At 40.5% G+C, this 10,805-nt stretch overlaps 1 pseudogene across 1 annotated transcript; it reads right to left on the bottom strand.

The window, feature by feature from the left end:
* Window positions 1–5,143: 5,143 nt before the first annotated feature.
* On the bottom strand, window positions 5,144–7,787 carry LOC147291622 (rust resistance kinase Lr10-like; annotated as a pseudogene). Its single transcript, XR_015121025.1, has 4 exons — window positions 6,943–7,787; window positions 6,815–6,847; window positions 6,619–6,636; window positions 5,144–6,412 (listed from the first exon to the last, which is right to left on the bottom strand). The product of XR_015121025.1 is annotated as a rust resistance kinase Lr10-like (transcript).
* Window positions 7,788–10,805: the final 3,018 nt, after the last annotated feature.

The following is a 10,805-nucleotide window of genomic DNA, read 5'->3' on the forward strand; positions in this document are numbered from 1 at the left end:
TGTTCTTTTAGGTTTACGTTTGTAAACCTTTAGCTGATTGTACTGCATCAAGTGGTATCAGAGCAGGTCTCTCCTCTTCGATATCGTTGATTCAAGCAATGGGTGACCGTGAAAATGCAGAACCAATCACTCGAGCGGATCTGGATGCCCAGAACCGTCGAATTGACAATCTGTCTGTGCAATTTGGTGAGATTCGAGATTTATTAAGGCAAGCGGTTGGAAATATTGGTGTTAATAATGGGAGAGTAGTCGCTAATAATGGTGGTATCAATCAAGGGGGCGAAAACGTGGGAAACCCCGGGGGACGTCGTGTGCAAGAGAGTGACTCCGAATCTGAGGAGAAGATCGAAGAACTACCCCAGGAAAATAACCAGAATCGTCCTAATAATAATCACCGTTTTGATGACTATCGGATTAAAGCAGACATTCCGAACTTTGCGGGTAACCTAAAGATTGATGATTTCTTGGATTGGTTGGTGGAGGTGGAGAGGTTCTTCGAGATTATGGAGATTCAGGAGTCCAAGATGGTAAAGATGGTCGCTTTCTGTCTAAAAAGTACTGCGGCTGTGTGGTGGGATCAATTGCAGAATACCCGCCAGAGGCAAGGAAAGAGTCGTATTCGGACGTGGCGAAGGATGAAACAACTCATGATGGGCAGATTCCTTCCTGCAGATTACGAACAAATTTTGTATCGCATGTTTATAAGCTGCGTGCAGGGCAATAGAGTAGTGGCTGATTACACGGATGAATTTATGCGATTGGCAGAACGTAACCATCTGCAGGAGACAGAAAACCAGAAGGTTGCAAGGTATGTGAACGGGTTGAAATCATCTATTCAAGAAAGAATTGGATTGCAGAATATGTGGACCTTGCAGGAGGCGATTAACATAGCATTAAAGGCCGAGTTAATGGAAAAAGAGAAGCGCCAAATAACTTATCGGAGGAGTGTAGCAGATTCCTTTGAAGCGAGTGCTGTTGTTCCTGCTGATAAAGGGAAAACTGGGCAGAGTAGCGGGGGTGCATCGAAGTCTTCGAATTTCCCAGCTAAAGGAACGAATGAAAGTAGTGGCAGGAATTTTGATAGAGGAGGGCAATTTCGCAGCCAACCCCAAAAACAAAACCAGTACGCCAGACCCACTACAGATATTTGCTATAGATGCGGCAAACCCGGGCATCGTTCGAATGTTTGCCCTGAGCGAAGACAGGCCAACTTAGTAGAAGTGGATGAACCTGAAGAGGAAGATGAAGAAGCGGCTGACAATGATTATGCAGGGGCTGAGTTTGCCCTTGAAGAGGGGCTGGAAAGAATTAATTTGGTGTTACAACGAGTTCTTTTGGCTCCAAAAGAGGAAGGGCAGCGGCAAAGTATCTTTCGTTCTCTCTGTTCAATTAAAAACAAAGTGTGCAGTGTAATTGTCGACAATGGCAGCTGTGAAAACTTCGTGTCGAAAAAGGTGGTCGAGCATTTCCAGTTACCAACAGAGCCGCATGAGACGCCTTATTCGCTGGGCTGGGTGAAGAAAGGACCTTCAGTTCGTGTTACTGAAACTTGCCGAGTGCCACTCTCCATTGGTAGACATTATAGGGAAGAAGTGTTGTGTGATGTGATTGACATGGATGCGTGCCATGTACTGTTGGGACGCCCTTAGCAGTTTGATTTGGATACTACATTTAAGGGACGAGATAATGTGGTGTTATTTACTTGGAACAAACATAAAATTGCTATGGCTCCTATTACACAGTCAGGACAGCTAAGTGTGCCAGAAAGAGGGAATTCCAGTTTCCTTACCTTGACTAGCAGTGAGCGGGAGATTAATGAAGCAATAACTGAAGCTGATTCTTTCTTTCCTGTGGTACTGAAAGGTTTGTTGACGGTACACAAAGACACCACCATTCCTCCTGAAGTGCAGCAGATGTTAAGGAATTTTCAGGAGCTCGTCGCTGACGAATTGCCTAATGAACTGCCACCTATGAGAGACATACAGCATCAAATTGATTTGGTACCCGGCGCTAGTTTACCAAATCTTCCCCATTACCGCATGAGTCCGAAGGAAAATGAGATTTTAAGGGAACAGATTGAAGACTTGTTGAAAAAAGAGTTCATCAGGGAAAGTATGAGTCCTTGTGCGGTTCCGGTCCTTTTAGTTCCAAAGAAGGGGAATGCGTGGCGTATGTGTGTTGACAGCCGGGCCATCAACAAGATTACAGTCAAGTACAGATTTCCTATTCCGCGCCTAGAAGACATGCTAGATGTGCTTGAAGGTTCTAAAGTGTTCACAAAAATAGACTTGCGAAGTGCCTACCACCAGATTCGAATTAAACCAGGTGATGAATGGAAAACGGCGTTCAAAAGCAAGGATGGCCTATTTGAGTGGCTGGTGATGCCTTTCGGGTTGTCCAACGCGCCTAGCACCTTCATGAGACTTATGAACCAGGTTCTTCGTCCATTTATTGGCTCTTTTGTTGTAGTTTATTTCGATGATATATTAATCTACAGCAGGACCAAAGAAGAACACTTGGTTCATCTGAGACGAGTCTTGGGCGTACTGAAAGAAAATTCGTTGTATGTGAATTTGAAAAAGTGTACTTTCTGCACCAACAAGCTGCTGTTCTTGGGATTTGTAGTTGGTGAGGACGGTATACAGGTTGATGATGAGAAGGTTAGAGCAATCCGGGATTGGCCGACTCCAAAATCAGTGACTGAGGTGAGGAGTTTCCATGGTCTGGCCACTTTTTGCAGGCGGTTTGTGCGGAATTTCAGTACCATTACTGCGCCTATCACGGAGTGTTTGAAGCGAGGCCGATTTAATTGGGGAGATGAGCAGGAGAAGAGTTTCGCTCTCATCAAAGAGAGACTTTGCACCGCTCCGGTTCTAGCTCTTCCAAACTCTGAGAGAGTATTCGAGGTCGAATGTGATGCTAGCGGAGTGGGAGTGGGTGCTGTGCTCTCCCAAGAAAAAAGACCAGTAGCTTTCTTTTCTGAAAAACTAAGCGAAGCCCGTCAGAAATGGAGTACTTATGACCAAGAATTTTATGCAGTTGTAAGGGCATTGAAGCAATGGGAGCACTACCTGATCCAGAAGGAATTCGTACTGTTCACAGACCATCAGGCCCTGAAGTTCATTAACAGCCAGAAATATGTTAATAAAATGCATGCCAGGTGGGTGACTTTTCTGCAGAAGTTCCCATTTGTTATTAAGCATAAGTCTGGAACTCTAAATCGGGTTGCTGATGCCCTAAGTAGAAGAGCTTCCCTGCTGGTTACTCTTTCTCAGGAAGTTATGGGGTTCGAATGTTTGAAGGAATTATATGAGGCTGACCACGATTTCAAAGAGATATGGGCGAAGTGTGTTAACCACGAACCAGTGACAGAATTCTTTATTAATGAGGGATATCTTTTCAAGGGTAATCTGCTGTGCATCCCTATGACATCCTTGCGAGAAAAGCTTATTCGAGATTTACATGGAGGGGGTTTGAGCGGACATTTGGCCGTGACAAAACTATCGCAAGCTTAGAGGAGCGTTACTATTGGCCTCAGTTGAAGCGTGATGTAGGGGCTATTGTTAAGAAGTGCTACACTTGTCAGGTCTCGAAGGGTCAGGTTCAAAATACCGGTTTATATATGCCTTTGCCTGTTCCTAACGATATTTGGCAGGATATTGCTATGGACTTTGTGCTAGGATTGCCCCGAACACAATGGGGCGTGGATTCAGTTTTTGTGGTGGTTGACAGGTTTTCCAAAATGGTGCACTTTATTGCGTGCAAGAAAACAGCTGATGCATCCAACATAGCCAAGCTATTTTTCAGAGAGGTGGTCCGACTGCACGGGGTGCCGAAAACTATAACTTCTGATCGTGACACCAAGTTTTTGAGTCATTTTTGGATCACTCTGTGGAGAATGTTTGGAACTTCCTTGAATCGAAGCAGCACTGCTCATCCCCAGACTGACGGTCAGACTGAAGTCACAAATAGGACGCTGGGAAATATGATACGAAGCATTTGCGGAGAAAAGCCCAAGCAGTGGGACCATGCGCTGCCACAGGTTGAATTTGCGTATAACAGCGCAGTTCATAACGCGACAGGGAGGTCTCCATTTTTCATTGTGTACACCGCTGTGCCTAACCATGTGGTGGATTTAGTGAAGTTACCCGCAGGTCATGGTACAAGTGCTGCTGCTGAAAATATGGCTGAGGAAGTGCTGGTAGTAAGAGATAAGGTTAAGCAGAAGCTGGAGCAGACCAATGCTAAGTATAAAGCTGTAGCCGACAAGCACAGGCGGGTGAAAGTGTTCCAGGAAGGAGACTGATGCAGAACGGATGGCGGAGAAGTTTATGCAACAGCTTGATCGTTGCAAACCCAAGAAATTGGGGAAATGATTTCTACTAGTCGGAGGGTTTGGCTCTGAAAGTGGTACTAATGCATATTGTTTCGAAGGGAATCGCGAGACGAGTCAAACTCATGGCTATGCCATGATGTATGGACTTTTTCGGCCATCCGAGATCGTTTAGGGCCTCAAAACTGCATTCTAAACTTTTAGACATTTTATTTATTTTCGTTTATATTTTATTTGGGTTTGTAATTATCCGTGGGCCTTAATTATATGGTTGTTTGCGCCCTAGGGTTTCGTTAAGCGTACTTAAGCAATTTTTACAATTGCTAGCGGGATTATTCTATTATTATTCTTATCAAACTAATTGTTGAGGTTTTCTCTCAATTTTCTGGTGGATTCCAGGCTTCTTGTTCTTTTAGGTTTACGTTTGTAAACCTTTAGCTGATTGTACTACATCACATGATTGACAGTTTGTCCTTAGATTAAATTTTTTGAGACTTTAGTTCCCAAATTTAATTCTCCAATAAACACTTTATCCTACAATCATTAAAAAAATCAATTTCTCCATTATCTATGCACATCTGGTGCCACATGACATTCTGAAGTTAAATATGGCAAAAGACATTGCATAACATAAGGCAAAAGTATCGTACTGCATGCATATCCACATTTCTTTTATGGGTGAGCAAATTCACGTTCATATTATTGTTTCAATCCCAACGTGTGGATTGTCTTGTAACTAATGCATATTGCATAATAGCACTATATAAACACTTCTCAAACGTACTATAGAAATCATAGAATAAAGTTACTCTTAAATATTACAAATATTGATATTTGTCCTACCAAATAGGAAAGAACAATTCCTCGCACAGAGTGGCAATGTTAGCTTTCCCTTGTACATAACAGACTAACTAGTGGTACATATCTCTTCACCTGCTTTTTCAATTAAAATAATCGACTCTTCAACATCATCATTTGATGTTGATGACCATGTTGTTTTTGAATTGTCTTCATCAACTGCCACTGCATTCTCTTGTGGATATAGGAAAGGCTTTGGAGGCATATGAAGGCATTCAATTTCTCCTTCAAGCATCTTTACCACTTTGTGCATCGAAATAGGACGGTCACTAGGCTTCATTTGTAAGCACCATAACGCAACTATAAGCATCTTCTTTGTCATTTTATTTTCATCCTCTGTGGCATCTTCCATTTCTATTTCATTTCCTTCACTGAATTGGTCATAAATCCATGAAGGAAAGTAAATTTGGCTTGAATGGGCTGCAACTGCATTCAAATTCTTTCTTTTGCCTGCAATTTCCATCAACAACATTCCAAAACTATAGATGTCGGCTCTGAATGACACACCTCCAATATTTTTGTAAAACAATTCTGGAGCTATGTATCCCATGGTTCATCTTGCTGCAGTCAAAGTCAAACTGCTATCATCTATTGGGCATAATCTTGCTAGTCCAAAGTCAGAAATTTTTGGAACAAAATTCTCATCAAGAAGAATGTTGTGAGGCTTGATATCAAAATGCAAAATTTGCATGTCACATCCTTTATGTAGATAGTCAATACCACATGCCACTCCTAGGGAAATTTCAAATGATTTCTTGCAACTTAAGGAGGTGGGTCCTTCTTTAGGAAATAGGTATTTATCAAGAGATCCATTTGACATAAACTCGTATACAAGAGCACGCTTTGATCCCTCAGCACAATAGCCAATTAGTTGCACCACGTTCACATGATGTATCCTACCAATCGTCGCAACTTCATTGATAAAATCCTGCCCATTAGCTTTGGACTTATCCAACATCTTAATGGCTACAAAGCGGCCGCTTCGAAGCTTTCCTCTATATACAGAGCCATAACCTCCTTCACCCAATTTTTCCTTGAATCCTTTTGTCATTTTCTTGATATGTGAGTACGAGTACCTTATTGGCATGAGGTTGTTGTGACTTTGTAAAAATTCTTCAATAAGGCCATACATTGATAAGTGTCGCCTCTTCAATTTATTGATTAGAAGCACAATCACACATGGAATCCCGAGTACAGGTTTTATTGCAACCCACACCATTACTGTAAAGGAAATAAAAAAAATAAAAAATTATGACAACTGTATTTTACTATTTTTTGATGCGGCTATTTGAAACTGTGTTTTCTATATTAGACCATGTATGTGATTTTTATCTCATGGAAAGAGCCATATTATTCTATCACATCAAACTATATAACCAAGGTCACAGGCGAAGAAAAAAATAATAAGAAAAAAAAGAAAAACTCACCTGTTGTGTGAAGGTAAACTGCAAGAAACGAAAAAAAAAAAAAACACAAAATACAGAGAGTTAAAAAAAGTTGATTTAGATATTTTGGGCAGAAATATTGGATCACTGAAAAAACAAAAGAAAACGATCCTCACACAATCGAGAGCCGTACGAGTAACTAAATAAAATGAAAATTATAAGATAAGGGAGTCCTCACGTATTAGATACCAGAAATGACGAGAACCTTCTTCTGCATGATGAAAGACATAATAATTAATATCAACTCATCTTGACATGTCTGAATTCGATCAAATAAATGTAAAGAGGGAGAGAGAGTAACGCTACCACCACAAATTGATTTGTTGGTTTCATCATCGATGTAGCACCATCTTCCATAACTCTCGTAGCTCTGCAACCATGAAAGTTCTTTTTTTTTTGACCAATGCAACCATGAAAGTTCAAACCCATAGAACAGCTCATTATGGATGTCTATGTAGGAAAGGTTCATATTCTTCGTACCGGGGCGCGATGTGATCAAAACCATAAGCTCTATACGGCACGAATCCCTCAATTCCGAGACAATTAAAGGGCCAATCATAACGAAAGAATGGCCACTGGAATGGGATGAAACAGAAGTTGAACTACTCATAGCATCATTAATGCAAGGAGCAGTATCCACATAGAGGGGCGAATTCACTGGCGCTTGAGTACAGCTGATGAAAATTACAGGCTTTGACAATTCAAAGTCATATTCAAAGGAATGAAACGTCCTGTTATGATATTTCCTCCTTTGATAAGGATCATCCTAAAAACTGAAGTTATAGTTTGCCAGCGAATAACGGGGGATTGAAGAGCAGTTACCCTTTTGAAGATTGGCATCCGCAACTCGGATTGTGCAGTTATCATAATTGATTGACTGTACGTAGAAAATTCCAGAAAACAAGTGTAGTACTGTGCGGTTGTTCTCACAAGACAGTTCATATTTCGGGTCACCGCAGTTGACTGGATCCTGTTTTAGTTGGAAAGGGTAACTTATGTTACGGATGTTGCCACAGGAAGAAGCTTCACACTGATGATGATCCTTAGCATTGCAAGTTCCACAGCATAAGACAACAACTACAAGGACGACTATGCATAATCGTCCTACAACAACAGGAACTCTTCCAGCTGCAACCATGGTGAGAGAGAGAGAAAGAGAGAGAGAGAGAGATCGAGAGAGAGAGAGAGAGAGAGAGAGAGAGAGAGGCTAGGGTGTTCAACACAAGTGCAGCTTCCTTAGTTCCACACAAGGATACAGAAAAAATATGTGGTGCTGAAGGAACTGGGTCCTACCATTTGGAAAAGAAAAGTCCTTAACACTGGGGCCCTAATTTAGTAATGGTATGAACATATGGAGAGACAAGTTGCTACACATAACAGGATGAACAGAGGAGATATTTTTGGACATTTGGATAGCTTTTAATGTTGGTCATACAACAATTTCAAGTGCATTTTTGGAGCCATCCAAAGTGGACCATTCCAGGTAACTAACTAGTGAAGGAATGGTTACAAGTTCAAATCCTGAAAAGTTTCCTGTTTAGATAATGAAAGAAGTCCATGAACAGATTTTTTTCTTTTTCTTTTTAATTTAAATGAAAAACAAATAATTTGATGAAAACTTACAAAAAAAATATTTACAATGCGTGACCCCAATATTTAAAAGATATTTCATTAATAAAAAAAAAAAAAAACTTACAATGCGTGACCCCAATATTTATATATTTTCAAAAAAATCTACAAAAAAATTAATAAATAACAACTCATAATATCAAGAAATGCTAAAAGTGTTAGGATAATTTAATTAAATAGTCCAATTTAATCACTGTTAAGCTTTTTGACCCCTTAGCCCCTTAGGCCCAAAATTTACTTTAATAGCTCTTTTTAATGTGAAATGTCCATAACGCCCCTTATATAAAAACTCAAATTTTTGTACTATAATTTTTCTCTCTCTCTCTCTCTCTCTCTCTCTCTCTCTCTCTCTCTCTCTCTCTCTCCTTCCCTCCTTGATCGAAGGCTGCAAGAAAATAAAAAAAGAGCAAATTATCTGTAAATACTTCAATTATACACTAATTTTCAACTTAGTACCCCAACTTTGAAAACTTGACAAAAAGTATCTTAACTTTTATTTTGTGTCAAAATAATACCTCAATTAGTTTTTCTGTCAAATAAACTGTTATCTGCTAACGTGGCAGGGGTATTTTCATCTTTTTTCCCTCATTTAAAAGATAATAATATTTTTAAAAGAGCAAATTACAATTTAGTACCTTAGTTATACACTAACTTTCAACTTAGTACCCCAACTTTGAAAACTTGACAAAAAAATAACTCAACTTTCATTTTGTGTCAAAATAGTATCTCCATTAGTTTTTCTGTCAAATGAACCGTTATCTGTTGACGTGACAGTGATATTTTCGTCTTTTTCCTCACATTTAAAAGATAATAATATTTTTAAAAACTTTTGAATAAAAAAAAAATCTTAAAAAGTTAAAACTTTTAAAATTAAAAAAATTTTGGGGGATGGGTAAGGAGGGTCGGGGTTGGGTAAGGGGGGATGAAGGGGCTGGGTTGGAGTTGGGGTGGGTCGGGGAGGGGCTGGGGGTTGGGGGGAGGGGTGCGACGGGACTGAGGGTGGGTCGAGCAGGGAGAGGTGGGAGGATGGGTGGGGGCTGGGGTGGGGTGAGAGGGTGGGTTGGGCAGGGAGAGGTGGGAGGATGGGTGAGGGCTGGGGTGGGGGGCAGAGGGTGGGTTAGGCAGGGAGTGGTGGGAGGATGGGTAGGGGAGGGGAGGGGAGGGGAGGGGAGGGGAGGGGATGGGTGGGGGCGGGAAGGGGAGAGGATGGGTGGGGGAGGGCTGGAGTAGGAGGGAGAGGGTGGGTCGGGCAAGGAGAGGGGCTGGCTGGGGGAAGGGGGTGCGATAGGGTTGGGTGCGATGGGACTGGGGTAGGGGGAGAGGGTGGGTCGGGCAGGGAGAGGGGCTGGTGTGGGGGCTGGCTGGGGTAGGGGAGGGGAAGGGAGGGGGACGAGGCTGGGGCTGAGGGGTGATGCTGTATGGGGCAAGGTTGGGGAAGGGGGAGGGGGAAAGGTTTTTATTTTAAGAAATTTTTTTATTTTAATTTTTTTAAGAAATTTGTTTATCAAAAAGTTTTTTAAAATAATATTATCTTTTAAATGTATGGAAAAAAACAAAAATACCTCTGCCACGTCAGCAGATAACGGTTCATTTGACAAAAAAACTAACGGAGATACTATTTTGACACAAAATGAAAGTTGAGGTACTTTTTTGTCAGGTTTTCAAAGTTGGGGTACTAAGTTGAAAGTCAGTGTATAGTTAAGGTACTAAATTGTAATTTGCTCTTTTAAAAATATTATTATCTTTTAAATGTGGGAAAAAAGACAAAAATACTTTTGCCACGTCAGCAAATAACGGTTTATTTGACAGAAAAACTAACGGAGGTACTATTTTGACACAAAATGAAAGTTGAGGTACTTTTTGTCAAGTTTTCAAAGTTGGGATACTAAGTTGAAAATCAGTGTATAATTGAGGAACTTACGGATAATTTGCTCATAAAAAAATCAGGAGAATTGAAGATTTTCTGCAAACCTCTCTTAGTGTTTCTTCTCTTTCATCATTTTGTTTGTTAATTTTAAACAAAAAGGCTGCAACAAAATAGATCTTAATTGAACTAAAAAATCTGGGAAGAAGAAAATCTGGAGAATGATGAAGAAGAAGAAAAAGATCTGGATTTTAACACAAATTAATTTTCAAAAAGATCTGCTATCAAGATATATTAATTTTAACAGATGCAAAGAGATCTATTAATGTAATTACTACAAATAAATATGATAAAGCAAGCAATTGATCCTAGCTAGTTTATTGTTAATCGATCCCCATATTACTTTTAATCAACGTACCCACAAATTGATGAATGAGTTTTTAATCAACCCATCGTAAAATAAGGGGAAAAAAATTGATGAATGTGTTTTTAATCAACCCACCGCTCACCGCTCACCGCCCACTGCTCGCGCAAAACCAAATTTGGATTCAATGGAGAAGAAGAAGATGCGATTGATGGTCGACACAATGCGGTGGAATTTTCTGTGGACACGATTTTTTGGTGAACTTTCTGGTTGACACGTAAAGTTTTTTCGGTGGAATTTTTGGTCGACACG

Source organism: Dryas octopetala, chromosome 3 (genome assembly GCF_963921425.1).
Source record: "Dryas octopetala chromosome 3, drDryOcto1.1, whole genome shotgun sequence".
Lineage (NCBI taxonomy): Eukaryota > Viridiplantae > Streptophyta > Magnoliopsida > Rosales > Rosaceae > Dryas > Dryas octopetala.